The sequence below is a fragment of the Strix aluco genome, chromosome 3 (assembly GCF_031877795.1).
Source record: "Strix aluco isolate bStrAlu1 chromosome 3, bStrAlu1.hap1, whole genome shotgun sequence".
Taxonomy (NCBI): Eukaryota; Metazoa; Chordata; class Aves; order Strigiformes; family Strigidae; genus Strix; species Strix aluco.
In genome coordinates this window covers 966,777-990,049 of record NC_133933.1, presented here as the reverse complement: position 1 = coordinate 990,049, position 23,273 = coordinate 966,777, and positions in this window count along the sequence as shown.

The following is a 23,273-nucleotide window of genomic DNA, read 5'->3' as shown; positions in this document are numbered from 1 at the left end:
AGAGGATGAGAAGTCTGTTTTGCAGGCAGGGGATCTTCCCTAGTTTCCAGCTTTGCCACACGGTTTTGTGTGAGACAGGACAAGCCATCAGTCTTTCTAGACCTTAAACTCTACTCCCTGTTCAGTCACAAGTGTCTTCTGCCTTGACTATCTTGCTACGAACTGGGAGGTTTTGGCAAAAGCACCCAACTGCAGCTCTTTTGAGGGCCACCTTAGATCCAATAGCGACTTCCCCTGCCTCTGATTTTTTCACTCTCCAGCATTTGGGTGTATTAGGTGCCATTGGGTGGTCACAGAAGAGGCTCTGTGGTGCCAATCAGACCATCGCATTTCCAGTTTTGACACCGCCAGGACTTCAGAGCCCACCAAAATTCATGTTATTTCCACAGCATCTCTGTTCTATTCACTTCTCAGCCAATACATGTTGCTCAAACCCACAGCAGATAAAGAATTCTTATGACCGCCTTACAGGACCCCACCAGTTTTCGAATTCTATCAAACCTTCAATTATTGTAATGCTAAGAGGAGATACATAATGTGCTATCTTACACAATATAGTAATACTTACCACACAAATTTACTTGACTTATATGTTAATCTTATTTCTACAGCCTGAGGACGATCAACAGCCAATGACAAATGCCGTGTAAGCAGCTTTTTCTGTATGAAACTACACAGAACTTTAATTCGCATGCCGCAGTAAATGAAGCCATAAATTCTATTTACTGTAAAAGCCCATTACTATACATCATATTACAGACTAACACAAATTCTGATGCATGCAACTAAAATGCACTGCAGCAAATGGCTGTAGAGGAGCTATGGAAGTGTGGACAGTGTGATACATTAAATCCCAAGAAAATGTTGCTGCTGTCCACAGATGGGTGATTATTTTACCAACTATTTTTTTTTGGTGAGACAGAATAGGGTTTGTACATGGAAAACTTCTGAGATCAAATATAAAAATGTAATAAATATAATTCTGAGATCAACTATAAAAGCCTCTGCAAATACCTCAGTGACTATTTTAATACCTATTTTAGTAGCTAATAGTAAATGTAATCCAATCCTATTTATAAGCCACTCATTTATTTCTGAAAAACTTTCTAGAACTGGTACATAAGCATTCATTTACCCCCACTGCTTTTCTCCCCATAATGTGCTAGAGTAATCATGCCAACAGCAAGATGCAAGGAACCTATTTTCATTTTTAAACAGTTTCCATTTTTACTGCCTCTTTCCTGAAGTCTTAGCCTTTCCAAATGCCACTTCCTTGGGACCTGTGTGTTCCATCTGAAGTCCATGCAAATCAAGGGGATGCATCAGTTGGTTAAAATAGGTTTGGGATTTGTGCCTAGGTTCCCAGTATGGGTGAACCAGGACCCGGTTCATCTCTGGGCTCTTCCTTAATACTAAAAGTACATCAAAACCTCCCACAGCATTTATACTCCTATTTCTCAGAATAAACGAGCCTACCCAGACCTTTTTGTGCTGTGAAACACTGCAGATGAAATACCTTGGCTCAGCAAATGGTTCTCTTCAAAGCTTTCACTTCTGCAGTTTCTCTCTTGCGATATCCGGTTGACACATCAATAGCAACACTGATACAGGGTCAGTATCCATATTTAATGCAATTTTTTAACATCTGATTTATTACAGATCTATAGAACCTAGTTATACACACTCAGTTTGGTACTGACTTTTAAGTCTTCCTTTGTTAATCGTGTTGTTTGTTGGTTTTTGATTTTTTAATTTTGATAAAGGTGGCTGAACATTTAGGTGACTTTTAAGTTAAATAAAGATTCCACAAGAATAATCACTTTTAAGAAACCACTGAAAAGCTTCTGTGAGAACAATACAATTTACTGAATCAAAAGGAAAAATTCCACTTACAGAATTTTTAATGCGGGAATTTTATAACAGTGGATTTTACTTTGTGCTCTCACCCAAAATGGTGCAGAACATTTCAGAAACTCATGAAGCGTCCTATGTCATCTCTCTCTTATATATAGACACGTGACACACGATGCTACTTATTTTAAGCAAGTTCTATTAATTTGCATGTTCTAAAAGGTTATCTTGCTTTTAGCTCATTTTTTATGGGTAGAAACAGTTAAATGATAGACTGCCGGAATGTCACAGCAGAGATCTGTGTCTCCCTCCCTAGCGTGCAGGGCACAGCTCAAGATCTAGGCCCATGCACAAATTCATTTACAGTGAAAACACACGCAGGAATATTCCTAGAACATATTTGACAGATGAGACAAAACCACCTTACGGGCCCCTCCTCATTTGCTGCTTTCCACGAGCCCTCCTCTGCCCTGTTCTGGAGAAAATTAGATTATTTTTAATACAATGTGTCGCGAGGTTACTGGTTGTGTTCTCTCAGCAGGGAGCAGGCTGCTGGGGAAAGCCGGCGCTCGGCAGGGACCAAGCGGTGCTGCAGCTGCACTCTGTGCCTTATCCCACCAGGTGCTGCACCGCTCTCCCAGGGAAAACTCACTTGGTTTTTTTCCTCTGATGCCTTCCGCTGCTCACGCTTAGGAAGAACTTGGAGAGACGTTAAGAGTCCAAGGGGAGTAGGAAGGCAAAATCAATCTGGGGGCTGAACTCCGGCACTGGTAGGTAGCCCAGCGCAGAGAGGCCGAGCGTGTCCCAGCATGGCAGGGCCGTGCTGGCCCGTGGCACAGGGCTCTGCGTGACCCCAGCGAGCAGTGGCAAATGGCCAGAGGTTAGGATCTGCACCTCCTAATCCAGGCACTGCAGACCAGCCCAGTGCTGCCAAACTCGCCCCCCGTGAGCCCACAGCGATTAGACCCCTGCACAGGGAGAATTTTGCACGAGGCATAAGATTGTTATTCTTCTGGGAGGACAGTCTGTGAATCTCCTCCTTCCAGTGAGAACCCACATAAGGATGAATTTGCGTTTTGCTGCTCTTTCAGTTTGCAAATCTAACAAAACAGTTCAATCTGCATTTTTTTAATAGCAAAAATCATTATCATCACCAACACGTCAGGATTGAGAGAGGCTTTTTTTTTTTTTTTTTTTTTTTTAAGCTTTTTGTACCTCAATGAATGAAAACTCTGGTTCTGGAGAGCCCACAAGAAATTTAGCCATAATTCAAGCAATCATATCCACATCTCCAGGAGTGTGCAGGGTCAACATGCCGGATTCTGTTTGCTTAGGTAGCTCTCATCATTATCTGACTTCTTTCTCTCCGTGGTTAATGCCTGTACCGAGAAGCACGTTCCATTTATACAAATAGCATTTTAGTTCTTTAATTAAAATGCAGATAATCAGAAACAATTGAACAGACATCACAGAGGCACAAGACAGAACAGCTTGTAACACACAAGCCACGGTATTAAGGCTGTAGACGATTTTCATTTGTTTCCTTATTAAGGAACATAAATGAAGCCTTATATTATTTGAAGATGCTTAGAGAATATAGGTATGAGCACTTGGTGGGTTAATCACTTCCAGACAGAAGACTATTGGTAATTTCTTTAATTACAGTACAACTAATCAAACACAAAAACTAAAAAGAATTGGCCGGTTCCTATGGATTAGACTGCAGGGGTCCCATCTAATTTCAGCGACTTAACCCACAATTTCAAGTAATGTATTTCAATTTGAACTCCAGAACAAAAACCAAAGCTGTACAGCAGATGGTGAGGTTACTATACCATTTTCTGTATTTTTATTTAATACAGCTACAGCTGAGGTTTGGTGGCAAGAGAATATTAACAATAAAGGAAACTTATCAAATGAAGTCTCCTTCTATGGAGTTAATATAATCAGTTTAAACTTGCTGCAAAAACATAAGTTCATAAACTCTTAAAAGCCACCTAGTTTCAACCTTTGTTCAAAAGAGCAAATACAATTGCCAAAGCAAATGCAATTGTATAAACTGCTTATTTTGTCTGTTTCAAGGTGTTAAAGACTGGAATTTCTTTTCTTTATATTGCTACTTAATTACATTTATTTAGGGTTTTTTAATGTATAAAATAAGTTACTGTCATTAGCTTAATATTTTCCTGAATGGTAATCTACTTCATTTTCTAATCATTTTTAATATGCATTTTTCATATTTTTAAAAGTCTTTTATAAAATTAAGATGTTTATACTTGGCTAATTCCAACACAGAAAAAGAATGAGACCAGTGAATCGGGAATCAACTCATGCTAGAGAAGACTTAAAGAATCTTAAATGTATTCCTAGTGACACATGGAATAATAATTACTTTTACATGGTGCTATAATGGAGGAGGTAATAGAGTATATTACAATGCATGAAAATAATACCCTGTCTTTAATCCAACATATGGTTTTCATGAAAGATGAACTTAAATTACAGAGCAACCAGGGAAAATAAAAAAAGGAAGGCTAGCAAGTGAACACAGGGACAGACAATTTACTGCCTCAATATTAATACAGAAGGAAAAATATCTTTCTGGCAAAGGCTGTTCACACAAGGATGAAAAGTTAAACTTCAGGGAAATTCCCTTCATCAAATACAGCAGTTGGAAAGAATGTAAGCACAATCCTTTGCTCCCCCATCTTAAAACAGAAAGGAATTGCCCAAAGACTTTCAGATACCTCTAGATTTTCACGCTAGTTTGTAATATGTATTTCTGCATCTCGAGTCCCCAGAGGATTTGGTATCCTCCTGCTAAATCTCATTTACAGTCCAGCCAGTTCTCACCTTGAATTTTCTAAGAGCCTTTTGACCTCAGGTGCACACAGTTAATTCTTCTTAGTAATTTATCTTACCCTTCTTTTCAGCTAATTCAATTACTTCTTGATTAGTGATACAAGACAAAGAGGAAAATAAACCTAGTATATCATTAATGAGCAGAGTCAGGAAATTCACCTAAAGGTTTCCATGAGAGGTCTCTTCAGCACACCCCAATGACATGAGAAATGAACGGGGGATCTCGGTGCCATCCTCCGAGACTGGTCCTGAGGCAACAGGACTGGTTATACGCCGCTGATGCTCACTTGAGCCGGTCTTGCTCAGCTTATAGCCAGTGCTGGAGGATTCACTCATCCTCCATCTCGGCAGTAGGATGCCCTACACGGGCCAACACACATCTGCTACCTCTGCTTCTTGAGGCAGCACTTGGAGCATGTCCTCCTTCACTGCCTCACCTCAGCGTGCTCACCGCCGCGTAATACACAGGGTTTAATTCTCTGGCCATCAGCCCTTTGTCTGGTCTTTGGTGCCACCATACAGCTCCTTCTCCCGCACCCCGTTGCTGCGGAGCACTGACACTGCCCAGATACCAACCAAATTAAGCCTGAGCACAGACAATACTGCCTTTCATGTCTACTGGTATTTTCACCACTACATATCCATTAAATATGGATTAGAGAAGCAATCAGAGCATTTAAGAAGTAATTACTGTGTACTGGCTTCTGCAAAGGAACAAGACGAATTAGTTATGAGGTAATTATGGGAGAGATCTTTTCAGGACTTTTGTAGAAGGAACAGCAACAACTGTAGTGATTGATTTTCAAGAAGAGTTTCCAGTCCACCCTTCTACTTCATCTGACTCGCTGGCTAAATTTTTCAAGAAAACAACAAAACATCTTCAGACAAATACCAAGCTAGAATAAAACAGTTTTGCCTCTAGTAAGCACAAGAAAGTATATTTCCTATTTATAAAAAGAGTTTTTAAAACCTTCCTGGAGCAAATGAAACGAGGAAGACGACTGGCCTGGGACTGGAGATATGGACTGGGAAATAAATACCTCTTCCTCTTTGGAGAGTTGTGCAATTCCCCCGAATCCAAATTCCCCAGTTAAAAACTAGGAAGAATGACACTTCATTATCTCATGCAGGTGATACAAAAATAAAGACACTAATGCCTCAGTGAAGGCTAGGAACTGTGTAAGTCACAGGCAGATTGCTGAAGACAGAGGCTGATGGTTAACTCAGAAATTTGCTTATTCCAGAAATGCTGGTTTAGAGTTATCCAAATTAAGAAGCAGTATTTCATACGAATGCAGTGAGGCAGACTGTTCTCTGAGACTGTGAAGCCCAGAAGTACTGAATGATTTGCTGCACGTGCATTCATGACGAGCTTTGCTGACTACTGAAAGATTTAATCAAATACACAGAGGGTTCCCAAAATGTTTGAGCAGATACTTGGGCAGACCATTCCGCCTACTATCTGCATATGCTCCCTGTACTCTTAAAACAGTCCACTTTGCTTTAGCTCCAGCTAAAGAGGATGTGAGAGGAAAGAGGAAGGCAAATTCTGCTGGTCCCAGAGCTCCAGGGAGTCCTCTTACTAGTTTGTTAAATTGCACTGTTAAAAGCCCTACTTTTCTGCAGCTTCAGAGCTGCTCAGCAAGTATGCGCATACATGAAAATATTTTTCTCCTACCAGCCTCCTCCAGTTGGAAGAGGATTGCTCTTGTAGTAAATACCACCAACTGGCAGAACTGTGCACTGCTGCACTACTGCAATACGCGAGACATAACATTTAATCTTGTAAGTGAAAACTATAATAAAATGCGTATGCTCATGAAGGTTAAGAAGTTGATATGTAGCTATACGGAGCTAAATGTAGTTTTGCTGCACAAAACAGAGATTTCTGAACAATATAAAAAGGCATTATTTTCCGCCGTGTAAAACTGCTACGGACACACGCACAAAAGCAGATTACTTGAGAGATTTTAGCGTTCACCCAGCTGTCCTTTAATATCATGAATGGAATAGTTATCTCCAGTGCAACTAAATGGTGCTACAAAAGGTGATTTCAAATAACAAGTAATGGAGAAAGCTGATGGACCCTACAAAAATAAATGTTCTGCAAAGATGAAGATGTTTCTGCTATCACAGATAGATTACAGTTAAAACTACTTACAGCCAGAACAGCATATAACCAAAATTATTTTACAGAGTTTGCCACATGGTCCCGCAGCCACCTTAAATATTTTAGCAATCAAAAAAGGTGTCACCTGGTGTCACACTGGCGTGGTTTAACCCCAGCCAGAAACTAAGCCCCCCACAGCCACTCGCTCACTTCCCCTCGTGGGATGGGGGAGACAACTGGAAGGGTAAAAGTCAGAAAACTCGTGGGTTGAGACACAGTTTAAGAGGCAAAGCAAAAGCTGTGCACAGAAGCAGAACTAAACAAGGAATTCATTCCTGTCACTTCGCACTGGCAGGCAGGGTTCAGCCATCTCCAGGACAGCCGGGCTCCATCACACATAACAGTGACTTGGGCAGACAAACGCCATCACTCCGAACAGCCCCCCCTTCCTCCTCCCCCCAGCTGTACATGCTGAGCATGACGCCATATGGGCTGGGATGTCCCCTGGGTCAGTTGGGGTCAGCTGTCCCAGCTGTGTCCCCTCCCAACTCCTTGCACCCCCCCCAGCCCCCTCGCTGGTGGGGTGGGGTGAGGAGCAGCAAAGGCCTTGGCTCTGTGTAAGCCCTGCTCAGCGATAACGAAAACATCCCTGTGTTACCAACACTGTTTCAGCACAATTCCAAACCACAGCCCCATACTAGGTACGATGAAAAAAATTAACTCTATCCCAGCCAAAACCAGAACACATGCTCAGATTCATGTAAGTACTCTTCTGGTTATTAGCTCAAGAACCAAGTACATGTCATCATTTGGGGAGACCTGAGCTCCCGAGCGCATTTCAAATGAAAAATTTTACACCCTGCCTCAAGAAACTATATTTTTCTCAAGCAGCAATTCAAGATATCCCAAGTTCTCCAGTACCATTGCAGTTCCACGCTCTTTATATTCCCTAGTGTTACCATATGCTTGGCTTGAAAACAGGAACTGCTTTAATCAAGGCTTATCTGGCCATTGTACTTTTGGAATTAGGAGATTACCAAAGGACCCAGTTTAGTATAATGATAGTGAATAGGAACGACTTTGGCTTAACAGGGAAGTATAAGTTCTGACTAACGAGGATTACATCCACCTTGTGCCAACTGGTGAAGCGCTGCTTACACAGATGTTTAATACATACAAACGTCTCAAATCCAATCTTTTCATTCATAAATTATCATAAAAACAAAGATGCTCAGCTAAAGATGACTGCTTCATCCAATGTCACAGACATCGTTTTGTTATTTCATTTAAGTCTTTGAAGAATAATTTTGAGCAGTGTCTTCTCTGGTCACCACACTAGAGGGGATCCTGTAGCACTTCTCCAGTGTCCCATATTGGTCATTGGATGGAGTAGAACAGTCCAGTCAGCGTGAAGTTGTCATTGCCACGTCTTTGTTACGTGTAGCGGTAGAGTGCTCTATGCTGCTAGAGGCGAAACCACAACCAAACAAACTGCTCTGTGACAAGCAGGGAAAAATGATTTGTTTTCCTTTGATCCACAGGAACAGGAACCTTTTCCAGGGAGGAACGAGCCCACAGCCAGCAGCAGACTATTCACTCCCTGTGCCTGCTTGCTGCTGGCCAGCACTATGGGTCAGAAAGGAAACGGAGCACGGGCCTTCTGCTGGCACAGCAGAGGATTTGGGACAGCCCTGACATCTTCACTCCTCCTGCACTCTATCTGCTGGGCAAGTATCTCCCACGCAGCAGGAAGCCATGTCCTCTTCACCCGTAGCCACACGGGGTGCTACGCAGCTGTTTGGGACCCGCCGCAGTCATTCTCTATGTAGATGTGTAGATCCTGTAGGCAGAAACTTAGCGACCACTGTTCGGAAATTTGTCGAAGGAGCAGCATTTCCTAGCAAACGCACATTCGTAACTCTCCCTGAAACAAGGGTTCCAGTATAACTGTGGTCAAATCCTGGTCCAAAGGAAGCTATGCTTATTTATATTCTGGAGACAGATTTGAGCCCTTAGTATCTTGTTTTCCATATTAACTTTAACAAAGCATGCCTTTTCCAAGACTTGCTAATGAGCCTAGCATATTTAGGGGAAAAAATGTAAAATATACAAACAAACTCACTGTCAGATGGGTTTTTCCAAGGCCTGGACTGAAACTCAGAGAAATAAGAAATAAATGTTATGTCCCTCCAAATATCTTACAAACTCTGACGAAGAAAAAAAAAAAAACCAAAAAAAACACCAACCTTGATTTTCTGGCCAATTCTCCCAGCTGCTTTTGCAATTCATAATGAGTCTGGCTGAAGAGTTGGTGCATTTTTATAAATCCAGTTCCTTTTCACAAAAATGTTACTTTAATAACATCCAAATCCTGATTATTTTGTGCTTAAAACCAAACTTTGTTAAAAGACAGTGCCTTTTCCTGCAATGCACTTTCACCCAACATATATGAAAACACCTCTGAATTTCTTTTGGAAACAGTGTGCCCCTTCCAGAACCAGTGTTGTTACTCAGAGATTAGGATGAGTGCATTTAAGAAGAAAAATAATGAATCAAGATAGAAAGATAGCATCTAAAATCCTGGTGATCAGTAAACCTGTCAAAACATGCAAGACACTAAATCTTCAGAAACCATCTATGTTCAAAATTCAACTAATTGGCAGATAATCAATGTAAGTTCCAAACTGACAGTATCACCCCAAATGCCAGGACACACAAATGTCAGTTTTTGAAGGATGTATTTCATTGTATTCCCTATATTTCATCAATGCTAATCACCACTGGATTCTCAAGGATTCTTCTATCTTCTTGCAGGTGTCACTTTTTCAAAGATCCACTAGCTAACAAACTTTTCTGGTCTTCTTGTAAATTGCTGAGTAGCGTGTATTTTGTACCTAAACTGTTGTAAGCATTAATCAGAAAACACTTTTGTTATATATGCACAGAGTTATTCATGCAATTGTATACCTTTTGTGGGCAAATACACGCATTGCAAACACACGTGTGTTGTATTCCGACTCGCCTGAGCACATTCCCCTCAACATTAAGTTTTTTCCTGTCAAATTACACTAAAATAACCATATAGGAACCGAATGTGTTTCTCAGAAATGCATATGCTAGGCTTGCCACAAAGCCTTTTTCCACTTCCAAGCTCCATTACTCAAAATAGCTGTAGCTCTGAAGTATTTCCAAAAGGCTGGCAAGACACAAAGCAGCTTTCACATGCGACTCGCAGCCACTTGTTTCTCACCTACTAAGTGACAGCGAAGGGGTCTGGAGAGGTCTTGACCAGATGAAACCTTTCCTCCACCATATGCACCAGAGGTCTGGATGTAGCTCCTTCTCACAACGTGCTTGTCTTTTCAGCACAGATGGCTTACTTAAAGAAGTAAATATTGTAACTTCTGACATCCTATAAGCGTCCTCTGAAGGACAGCACAACAGGTCTTAGCCAGGGCAGCTCTAATGCCACCTCATACAAGAAACAGCCCCTTTCAACTCTCAAATAAACAGTCCACACAATTTTGCTTGATGAAAATTTTAGGAAACAGGTTAAAATGTATCACATGAAATCACAGCAGCGTTTGCAGCTTGTCCTTAAAAAAAGCTGCCTACCAAGCTCAAAAAGCAGTCACCTGAAATGGGAATTAGCACCAGCCAAGCAGAGATTTAGTTGGAGATTTAGCTTTCTCAGATTTAGTTCTCCAGCTACTCTTTGTTAGGAGAAAAACGCTTCTTGCCATACGTCCTGAGCATGTCCTCACTTTCCACTGCATAGCACAAGCCACAGCCACTTCCCTGTTCACTTGTGTTAATATTAGACAAGAGGCCAGCTCAGCAAACCAAATCTTCAGAAACTAAAGGGAGAACAAAGAGAGCACAGACTCGGTCACACAGCAAACCATACAAAGTCTCCCAGAGTGCCGTACCAGGGGATGATTTGAAGCGAGTGCTATCAAGCCCACACGGGCACCCATCACCAAAAGAATGAAACAGCAGCAACCTGGAGCTCAAAAGCTCATGTCTCCTCTCCTCAAAAGTCAGTTTGGTGGTACTTCAGGGAGCAGGGCTCCGAGCCGAGCACCAGCAGACCTACGGGATGATGAGGACTTTGAGAATTCCGGAGTTTGCTGCTCCAAAAATACACTGTTTGACCAGCCTGCTGTCAGAGCCGATTCCTACTAAAACAAACATTTAACATGTGCAAATACTAAAAGATGAATTTCCTGTTTGAACAGTCAGCACAACAGAATATTGCCAAAAGAATCATTGCAACATCTGTCAACGTAACCAACCAACTACCAGCCAGAAAACAGGACAACCATCATCTGTCATCAAGAGACAGAAAGAATGTCCCAGCAAAGCCTTCCTATATCAAATTCCACCATGGAGACAAACAATGAGCAGGACAGGGTGCAAGACAGACAGTTGCTGTGATCTCCTACCCTTCCTTTCATACCCAAATAAGCCAATAATCAGCTTAGGTGTGAAAGTACCCTTGGTGCTTAGCTCGAAGGAGACATGAAAGCAGCAAAGGAACCACACTCTGGGCAGTGACAAGTTTGACGCCCGTCCTGCCCTCCCCAAAGATGCGCTGATTTGTGTACGACCACGGTGCCATTTCCCTCAGACATATGAGTTAACAGAGCTCACAAGCCTGGGCAAATGTCCACAGCAGACATGTGAAGACAGTGTAATCATGGCAGCGACAAGCCATTAATATCAACAAGAGACCGTACCTCAATCTTTTTTCAGTAAGTATTTCCAAGGGTTTTGCTCATTTTCTAAGCATTCACATACTCCTCATCACTCACTTTCAATCAACTGGTAATAAAAAGGTTTAATTAAGTTCTATATTATTGCTGACAGTTCATTGCACACTTGTGCTCCACAGAAGCAGGTGTATACTGGTACCTGCGGGTGTGTCACAGTGCTCAACATTTTCTTCTTGCAGGACAGCATGGCCTCACCCTGAAAGGCTGTCTGTATGTGCAGTGGGACATTCTCATGTCATGAGGGATGTCATTTTATCAGTAGAAATGATGCTGATGTGGCTAGGGGGTTTTTAACCTATTTCAGTAACCAAAAATTCCTCTGTAGCCCGAGTACCTGAAAAGTGATTACAGTAGCATGCACCAAAAGGGTAAATATTATCAATTCTGCTTTTAAAAGGATGTAAAAAAACCAGAGGTAGCCAAATTAAGTTCAGTCGAATTTGACCAGCCAGTTAAAGAATCCTCCAGTGCCAAGGAGGAGGCCACAAATGGCCAGAGGAAAATTTCCTCTGTGAACTCGCTGCCAGTGGAAATCTGGTGAAGAATTTTCTGAACCAGTTCTTACTATTGTGGTGTATGTAACATGCCAGGGGAAAAAGAAAAGAAAGAAAAAGAAAAAAAATAGTGTAGCAGAGCAGTTTATAATATCTCAGCTAGAACATGCTAGAGGAAGACTAGCAGTAGCAAGACACAGCTGATTTCCAAACGCTCACCCCCTGGATACCTGCACTGAGCCTGCAGGGAGAAACTGAGCTCGCTGCCATTTCAGCCACAGCTTGCATGCCTGGGATTTGTAAATGTGAACGGGGCTCTTAACTTCCAAAACCCTTTTTCCTGTTGCTATTTTAAACTAAAAGGAGCCACTCAGAACTTGTAGAAGGCAGCATATCCATAAATCTCTCCAGGCTCAGGGCATCTAAAGTGCCAAAATAAAACGTTGCATTCGGAATTTGTTGCAAGTTTGCTGACTGCTATTTGTAACGTTATAAAATCACAGAAAGTAAAGATGGAGGAAACAATTTCCACTGCTCAGGACTGACACCTGCATTACTGTCTCTAACATTTCAGTGTTTTACATTGTTTCCAGCTTACTTCCACACATTGGTGATGGTAGTTTCCCTTGTTTCCTTTGGGAAACCACCCCTAGACATAATCCACCTCATTATCAAAAAGCTTTTCTTAATATCCAAGCTCAGTATTCTTTCTTCCTTAATTTATTTTACCAGTCTCAATTAAGCTTTTTCACTCATTCTAAATTACTCCTTTATTACTTTGATATTTAATGTTCTCCTGCTCACTGATAACCAGTGGAACAGTTACATTCAGAAATACCCAAGATGAACACAATTAATTAATGAGAAAATTTTTTAAATCTCTGGCTGCATAAATAAAAACCCTGCTTGACAATTAGCTGCTTACCATTCCTGCACAATAGCAAAACCTATCTTAATGGTTTGGATTCAATTATTTGACACAAAGTTTGGAGGATAAAGACCCAAACGCATCTTTAAACACACAGCGTGGCTATAGAGCAGTTTCTTGAAGACGAGACACGCAGTTTGAAGCAGTTAAATCCAGCTGGCTGAATGATCCATACAGCTGTGGCTTCCCTCAGCTCTTAAATAAAATATTAGGGTGTGTTTCTATTGTTTGTTAGCTGTCATCAGCCCATCTTTCAGCTGACGGAGGTTAAAGGCTATGTAGATTCCTGGGACAGCTGTTTGGTAATTGTCACAGCCAGTTACTTGGTAACCCAGGAAAGGCAATCTCAGGAGGTAGATTCTTGGTTGCTAAGCGATAAATTCAGGTAAAATAACCTTTTCCTGGATTTTATTGCAACTACAGGCTCCAACTGTATAGTCCAAAGCTCTTTTTCCTTTTTTCTTCCTAGGGTTGAGATTTAAAATTATTGCTGAATAACTTTTCTGGGATCTTATGCAGCATTCAGCATGGGTTAAATGAAGTGGCACTACACTCCACTCCTATTTAAATGGATAAATCCACAACCGACTTCTACAGCATGTTGCAGCGTGTGTAGTTAATCTGCTGGGTATAGGAGAATGATTTACACAATAACAGGCTGGGGAAAACAGAAAAAGAGGCAGGCCCTCCTGCAAAAAGGACTTTGTGTTCCTATTTCCTGCCCTTTTTCAGTTGTTTTTTTTTTTTTAATTTTTAAGAAAATGCAACATACAGGTTTGAGCTGAGCCAGATGCTTCTGTGACTAATGCTTGCTAAGCAAACCACCGAAGACCTCGCTGCCCTTGGCAGCATTATAGGGGTCAAACTTCCACATGTACGCGAGGTTCTTTAGCAATTTCTCCCACATGTGTGTCACGAGCAGGAGCTCTCAAACAGAATCTCAGCTTCAGTGCCAGCTCTTGGTTTCCCTAATTTCTTCACCTATTGAAACGAAGACACTAGCAAGACTTATTTTTCTACATTGCAACCTTATTTATGAAGGCCTTTGAGGATGAAAGTCTGCTCTTGCCCAACAGATTCATAATTTTCTGATGTTTCATGAGCAGAGATACAGCTGTGCACAGTGGGGACAGCAGGTCACTGGCGATGGGCGAGTGCGAGACTGGGCGAGCCTGGCCCCGGCTGTCAGCAGCTCATCCCAACTCCGGATGTGGTATTCGTGTGTGACCCCGTGCAGAGCAGTGTGGGCTGGCTCCCGGGGCGAGCCGATGGCTTTCTGTCATGGGGAAAAGGGCAGCTGCTCTCCCTCCTCTGCTCAGGGAATGGTTAATGTCCCTGGCTGCTTCAGCTCTATCTTACACAAACATGCTTTGCAGTTCTGTCTCTTCATTTGTATTTTCAACCAAGATACTATTATTGGTTGCTACAGGGAAAATCCTTTCTACCTCTTGTCATTGGTATTTATTAATTCTCATGTCCGTCTTCAAGGAAATTAATAAATCAACATCGCTTTCCTCCAAAGAGGTATGCAAAAAGAGGTTGGCTGAACTGGCTGCACTAACCCCATCTTGGTACTACAAAGCAGGGCAGAAAAGGGTTGTAATTAGGGTTTGGCTGCTGGGTACACAACAAAGGTTCAGCATGGGCTTCAGGTTAGGAGCACGGTGTAGCTGCCCACAAGATTAGTGCAGCCACCTACACGTGTCTATCAGCAAGCACGAGTGGCCACCAAAGACAGTGGTACCAGCCCAGGGAGTAGCTGACTCCCCTGTCTAGTGGTCTCTGACCAGCACGAAGAAAATCCCATCACACTTCTTATAATTGCCCACCCTCCTGCAGAGCAGTGGGCATGGCCTCTCCCATAATATCTGAAGGAGGATGACCTGTTCTGTGCTCTGGGATCACGCTGTCTATATTCCACTTTCTTTCTGGAGACAACTGGCAACGTCGAGATGACTTCCCAGACACACTGGAAGGACTGTTACAGGGCTCTCAAGTGACTTATGTTGCTTTCAAGGGGAAGAAATCTAAGGTACTTCCTTGTCCAGACATACAATAACCTGTGATAAGGGAGCACTAAGCTTTCACGAGCTATCAATCTGGCATCATGCAGAGAAAAAAGACCAATGAAAAAGACCAATTCTTGCCTCACTGGCAGTGACTTTAGCATGTTGAGACTTGCCTTATTCCCTTGACCAGTAACAAGTGAACTCCTCAGGCCATACTAAAAACCTACCTCAGCCAGCACCCGCCACGGTACTGTGGGGACTGGCGAGCATGATGCATGTGTGCTGGTTACTCTGAGCAGAGCATCCATCCTTCTACACAAAAGACTGACAGAAAACACAACACAGTATCTCAAAGGAAAAGAAAAATGCAAAGAATGGTGATGATGAGGAGTATCCACATAACGAATTTCTGTGTTGTGTGTGTGCAGTGTCTGCCAAGCTTTCAACCAAAACCCCCAGAGTTGTGAATCACAGAATCCCAGGTTGGAAAGGACCTCAAGGATCATCTGGTCCAACCCGTCTTGGCCAAAGCCCGGTCTAGACAAGCTGGCCCAGCCCCCTGTCCAGCTGAATCTTAAAAGTGTCCAGTGTTGGGCGATCCACCACTTCCCGGGGGAGATTATTCCAGTGGCTGATTGTTCTCATTGTGAAAAATTTTCCTCTTGTCCAATTGGAGCCTCCCCAGGAATAACTTGTACCTGTTACCCCTCGTCTTTTCCATGGGACTCCTTGTAAAAAGGGAGTCTCCATCTGCTTTGTAGCCACCCCTCAAACACTGGAACATGGGGATAAGGTCTCCCCTCAGCCTTCTCCTCTCAGGGCTGAGCAAAGCCAGTTCTCTCAGCCTTTCCTCCTGGGGCAGGCTGCCCTTCCCTTGATCATCTTCGGGGCCCTTCTCTGGACCCTCTCCAGCCTGGCCACAGCTTTTTGGGATAGCGGGGACCAAAACTAAACACAGCATTCCTGGTGTGGCCTGATGGGCGCCGAGTGGTGTGGGATGATGACTTCTTTATCTCTGCTGGGGACGTCCTTGTTGATGCAGCCCAGCATCCTGTTGATTGTCTCTGCCGCTGCAGCACTCTGTTCAGTCATTCTGAGCTGCCTGTCCACCAGCATACCCAGGTCCCTTTGCACAGAGCTGCTCCCCAGCTGGGTAGTTCCCAGCCTGTGCTGCACTCCTGGAATATGTTTTCCCAGGTGCAAGACCTCACATTTTTCCTTGTTGAACTCTATAAGGTTCTTGTTAGCCCATCCTTCCAGCCTATCCAGCTCTTCCTGCAGGGTGGCTCTCCCTTCCAAAGTGTCCACTTGCCCACTCAGTTTCGTATCACCAGCAAATTTCATCAGGGTATGCTTGATCCCATCACCCAGATCACTTATTAAGATATGAAACAGTGTTGGGCCCAATTCCAATGCCTGGAGGACTCCACTTGTGACAGGTTGCCAGTTTGAAAAAGAGCTATTCACCACCACCTGTGATGCAAATACAGCTTGCTTCAGGAGGAGCACAGACTACAGCAAAACTATTTTAACATAGGTAGGCCAACTGCCTTGTGAAAGCCCAGACTTCAGGCTGGGTGGCTCCAGGGAAACACATACAGTGGAACCATGAACTTACAGAAGATGAGTCCTAAAACCTTGGGAAACGGGGACAAATTCTGAAAGCATTTTCTGTCCTGATACTCTGTAAGAAACCAATGAAACACACTTGGTAACATTCAGATTTAGACTAGTATTTCATCAGTACCTTTTCTTTGTGTTATAACCACTGAACAACAGTGCTATACTGACAAAGGATACCTCTGCTAGCCAAATAACCCTCCTTTTTTACTAATAAAGATTAAAGGAATGAACTGAAACGGGCAAATTGGTTGGAATGAGTAATACACAGACATGTAACAGACCCTCCTGTACAGCATCACTGTCACAAAAATTACAGAAGAAGTGTTCTCATTTCAATTACTACAAACATTACTACTGAATATAATGAAGATCTGGCCCGTATGTACACAGAAACAACAGAGAACTTATGGTTTACAGTGAGACAAAAGGGACATTTTTCAGAGACACTACATTTCTGGTGAGTGAGAACCTCATTTGCTGATGGCAATGCCCTGCCCTTTTTCCTAAATGAAAACGATATGCATTATTTTTCATTTAAAATTTATATTTCCCCCAGGCTTGCTTTTTTTAGTAAGTTACATATTCAAAACAGTTGCAACATACATTTGGAGAAAAATAAAGTGACTTCAATAGAGTCCACACAACATCTGGTGGAAGTCTGGAGTCTAAAGGTAGTGTAGGTAAAAAGAAGAATGGACAGTGGCTTTCAAATGCAATAAAAAAACCCCACAGAACAAAATATAGAAATTGGGAATAGCACAGGGTAGGCATGGGTCAGATTTTGCATTACATGCATTAAAGAAAATACACACACATTTTAATACATCTCATTTAAAAGCATTAAAAGATGCAATCAGCTGAAATACACTAATATCCCACATCCATCTATAAACCACCCATTCTAACCCATTTCACTTCTTCAAAATAGGGAAAAGTGACTATCCAAAAAAAGGAAAATATTTGCTTCTGTGTAATTTGAAGCTGCTCCAGCACCTACGGAGTCAATGAAAACATTCCTGTTGACTCCAGTATGTTTCAGATCAGCCTCTTAGTAAGAGAGAGTCTTATACCAGAGAATTCTCTATTACTGAAGGCGAACATCTCAAAATCTGTCTCATAACCCAGTCTTCTTATTCCTCAAAAACACTTTTTTGAGGAAACAAGGTACCATCTTTTGTGAGACATTTTCAGGCAGGTTTGAACGCTGAGAAAAATTAACTCAATAAATAGAGCAATCGTACTGATAAAGGGTTAGTAAATACGTTTCAAAATGCTACGAAGACCTACCTCAAGAATTAAGCACAATATTATAGCTCTGTGCTATGCAGAAAGGAAACAAATGTCCATTTTTCTACAACATATTTTCATCTTGTGCCTAGGATTCATTTCTTCCCTTAAAATGGCATTATTTTCATATTATTCTTTATTTTTTTGTTAATGTTTCAGAAGATAATTAAACTTTTAATAATTAAGCAATGCCTTCCTCAGAACAGCCAGGCCCTGTTTCTGTTTGCTTATTCTCCTGCTGCTTAGCCAGTAAGCCTACCTAAAGCAGTAGTGATTAAACAAGCCACGACTTTTTGGGACACAGGCAAATGTAGAGTAGAACAGAGAAGGTGAAGATTTTTAAGTCACACAAACCTTAAAATAGCACCCTCCTCGCTTGTCATTTTTGTACCTTGACAAGATCTCCAGCAAAAAATTTTGCATTTTCAGTCTCACAAAAACCATGGGTTCTCCAGCAATGAGGCAACGGAAAAAATCAATACTTGCCATGTACCATGTAACCAATAGAATAAGGGCAATGATTTATGTATGGATGGATGCAGACTGAATCAGCTGGGGCCTCAAACAGAGGGAGAGAGAGAGAAGGAGAGAGAGAGAAAGAGAGGTGTGGGGGTGAGCTGGACTGCAGTGATTATTCCTACACTATGGCCAGATTTTTTTTTTCTGCAGCAATAATCCCCCTCTCTAGCACTGCAGGACATAGAGGAAAGACTAGCAATGTGTGGAATATATGATGGACCAGCTTTTCTCTTTTTGCTTCAGAATAATGATGCTATGTTGAATATTAAGGTACAGTAAAAAAGGAAGAATGATATATGGTCTGCAGTCCTTCAGTCTTCCAGCTACCTCCACCCTAATAAAGACCAATCCAGTGGGTCAACAAGAAATAGTTTAAAGAGAGTCAAATTATCAACAGGATAAAAATGTACCATCACTGCTTCATGACAAGAAAAAGCAGGAAGGGCTTACTGAAGAGAACTACTGTATACCCCAGGAGTTTCTGCTGAGAATATAGTTTTGTAAATTGGATTACCAGGGATACAGCACTATAAGGTATTTAATGACTGTGGTAACTTTTAGGATATCTAATGCTGCTGTTGATTTAAAAACAAAACCATCAAGATAAAATTTACTTCTCTGTTTGTGTGATGAGGGCTACCAATAAACACTTATCCAAACTATATTCAATGCTTTATTGCTGTACTGTTAATAAATGTCTAGTAGATGACTTTATAGTGACAGTAATTTGCTACAGAAATGTCATACTATTTTTTTTTAAATACCTCCTCTATAGTTTGTGCAAATTGTTAAAATAATCCGTAAACATTTTTGCAATGCCTTGGATATTCAGACTGTATTTACATTTTGAGAATCAGATGTTCATTCAGTACTTTCAATATCTAGTTTGCCATGCAGTAATCTTGTTATAATTAATATTTCTGCCGCAATTACCATTGATGAGTGAATCAATTCTCTGTTCTCCCTAGAACATTTATACAACATTTAAACCTTGGTATTGTCAGTCTTTCACTTGAAGGGCATAATATGTTTAGATAATGCTATAGAACAATAGGAGGCCACTAGTTAAATACACCAGTTATGCAATGTTAGATCAATTAAAGCTTTAAGAATTGTGGTATGTTTAAAAGCCTTGCATTTTATAGATGTCTGTGAATTTATCAGGTCAGAATAACACAGAAATAATTTCATTTCTGACTTTACACAACATATGTATAATAATATGCTAGCGAGATTAATCATTAGCTACCAAACTACATCTGTATGTTTTATGGTGAAAAGATCAATGAACATATGAACGAAATTTAATTTAAGTATAAATAGGTTATTGTTTTCTAAAGAACGTGATTGCATGTCACCAGACTTTGCACTTGAATTAAAAACATTTCTGACTATTTTGCTTTGGTATTACCTACCTAGTTCTTTTATATAAGTTATACTATGCTTAGCATAACATAACATACACCTGTATGGACATATCAAAATAACAGTAATGCAGTAAAATAATACCCTATAAATAGAGTTTGTATTTAATTTCCCACTCAGTTGACAATGGCAGACAACAATATATCTCAGGGAATGAAAGTATGAAACACGTTATAAAGCACAATAAGTATATGCAGCTCATTACTAATGCGGTCAGAAAATTCTTCTTGTGGCAAACACTCAACAACAGGAACAACTCATGTTTCATAGATCCCTCAGTCCTCTATCTTTATTAATCCCACAAATTAAAATCTTGATAAATTAAAACATTTCTAAGGCCTTAGAATTATGTTAGGCTAAAATGGAAAATGATGTAGTTTATGTACCAATTAAAGCATGACAGAACACAACCCACAAGTGAAGACACCTTAACAACCACTTCTAATGTAGAAATAATATGATGTGCCTAATTTTAGGGGATTTCTCAAACTCCTCAAAGTACTGAGAACAGAGCAGGTTATCAATATGCTTACCTTTGAGCAACGTATTATAATTCTTCTCCCTCTGCCCTCTCTCTCTCTTCAGTCAACAGAACAACAGAAACTCCACGGATGATGGTGGACTTCCTTGACTCTTGTTCAGAGCTCCAGCCAGAATTGCACGGACCTACAGCATTTGGAAATGGAGAGGGAATAACATGAAAATCTTGGCACCAGCCCAAGGGAAAAAGTGAAAGAGTCAACAAAACAGGTAACGGTTCTCCACAGCACCACGACCAGGTGAGTTACACGAGCAAACAATGATTAGGAGCCAGTGACATGCAAAATTATCATTGAAAATGAATGAAAGCACATTGCCTTCATCCTGGACCTCCACTGTTTTGGTAACTTGAAGTACAAGCTTATGGAGTTAAAGAAATCAGACCAAAGCCTTTTTAAGTGTTCACACAGTTGTAAATTAATGTAACAGCTGACAATTCATTTTAAAGCAACAGACAAGTTTACATTTTATAAACAAAAGGCAGGGTGCACTACTGCTACTGTAATTCTTCATCTAGGCACAGTGCACGCTGTGCTCAAAAATTTCAAATGGCAAACTTTAATAACTGAATAACATTGTCACAATTAAGAAAAGGTCAAGAAGATTATCATATTTGCAATACAGAAAATTATTTTAATGTTTCACATGAAAGTCTTTCTCTTGCACAAATAAATGTTTGTTTCTATCCAGCATACTATGTTCTCTTTTCAAATTACCATCTGAAAATACACTTAAGTTGAAGAGTACTCTCATGGTGAAAATCCACAGCTGTATTAATAAAATACTGGGGAAAAAAATATCTTATTCACCATTTTAAAAGAAGGAAAAGAAATATGATGTTTACTGCAAGCCATTTCCTTAGCATGCTTTCAGCTTTTATTAGAAGAAATACACAGTTAGGGCACAGACTTGCTCCCATTTACACTAACGGTGAGATTATCAGTAACGCTAATGAAAGTATTTCAGTTGACATCTTCTTAGCATTTTAAATATTTGTGCTTTAGGAACAAGACCAAAAAAAGGAAGCTGGTGTATGACTTTGTTGTAACAAATGTGTTATTTTGAATTAATTTTCAATACCAGAAAATACATGCATACAACTGTGTATCGATATGTCTTAAAATGAACGTGCTAAAATTTCTCATTTCCCTTAAAAGCAGTACGATAATTTAAAATTGTTTAGGTACACACATACAGAAACAGACATCTAAAACTTATTCCTACATTAATTAAACTATTGCAGTTTGTCATGTGAATAAGGAAATGTCACAGAATTTACTTGATTGAAATCCCTTATCATGCTCTAGAAACTGGAATACTGTAGATTAGCAACATGTAGATTTTTGATGTCTTCACAATTTTCCATCTTTGTGTGGTCAAAGAACTATAGACATTTGTTAGAAACTGCTAAACCTCTTCTGAAAATGTGCAGCACTGTCAGCTCCAACTGAAACTCCCACTTACCGTGGGTAATGAACAGCACAAGATTCAGCCTAACACAAACCGAAGTAGACCAGTGAATTTAACAGAAATTTAATATGTATCAAAAGGCGTCAGATTTAATAAACAGTAAAAGGTTTAAAAAAAATCAGAACAAAAGTATTATAGGACCCAATTTTGAAAATGCCAGATGCACAAAAGCAGCACTCACTCTGCAAATAACCAGGTGTTCTCTACGCAAGGCCTTAGTATTGTGAAAAAAATATGAAAAGAAAAATGACCCTTGTTATTTGCTGTATAACAAAACCAAAATATTTGTGTATCAATACACTTCCTGACCAGTTGGATAGCTGGCGGTTATCATTTGCAATTACTGTAATTGCATTTATTCTTTGCTATCATCTCCCATACTTACATTGTGCAACATCTAACTGATTCTTTTATCTCATGCAAACCATCCCAGCTCTGTCAACAGCTCTTGAATTTTTAAAGAGGTACCCTCTCCCTCCCTCTTTTATTCCTCCTGAAATTTTCTGACCCCAGATCTTAAGATAGAGCAACTTCCATGGATTAAACAGTTCTATAGGAGTCACCTAATAAAACACTATTAATTGTAATAGATTTTTGTTTCTTCTTCCAATGATATTTCCATGGCAACATTTTCACGTTCTATTGTTGAGGGTGTTCTTCATTCCCAGAGCAGGTTAACCACAGGGCAGGAAGGGCAGGCTGTTGGTCAGCCTTTATTTTCTCTGGTCCTTCAACAAAGGTTAGTTGAGGTCATCAGAAGCCAAAGGGTAATTACTTTTCCTCAACAGGGTTAAAGTCACACAGATTGCTATTGAGACAACTGTATGGACAACCTCCAGTTTTTTATGTTCAATCTTCCTTTCTCTTAGCAGAGCAAATGTTAATAAGGATAGCAGATAGGGTAAAAGCCCAGAGAGCTACACACTGTGCACATCTCCACACTTTTCAGTTGTGCTACTGACTATTAGTGCAATTTTTAACAGGAAAGCAATTAGGTGAGCCCAAACCACAAAGGGTTGTGTAGTGATTAAACATAAAAGCTATCAATAGCCAGAAAGGACCTATTCTGTGATTTGTCTATTCAGCAAGTGTTAACAATATTCTAACTCAAATAAGAATTTTTCTAGGAGAGCCAGCACACCCTTATTCTCTGTTTCACTAGCCTCACATCCATCACTAACGTCACTTGCTTCACTCAGAAGAATTAATTGGGAGTACAGGTTTTAACTAGGGAAGATGTTAGTGCTCAGTGTATCAGGCGTGGCTCCTTCTTTAAGCTTCCCATGGAACAACCATCAGATCAGGAGTGTGGTGGGGACAGAGAAGAGAAAGCCCGACCTGAACTTCAGAGAAAGCCAGGGAGCTGACTGCTAAATAAGG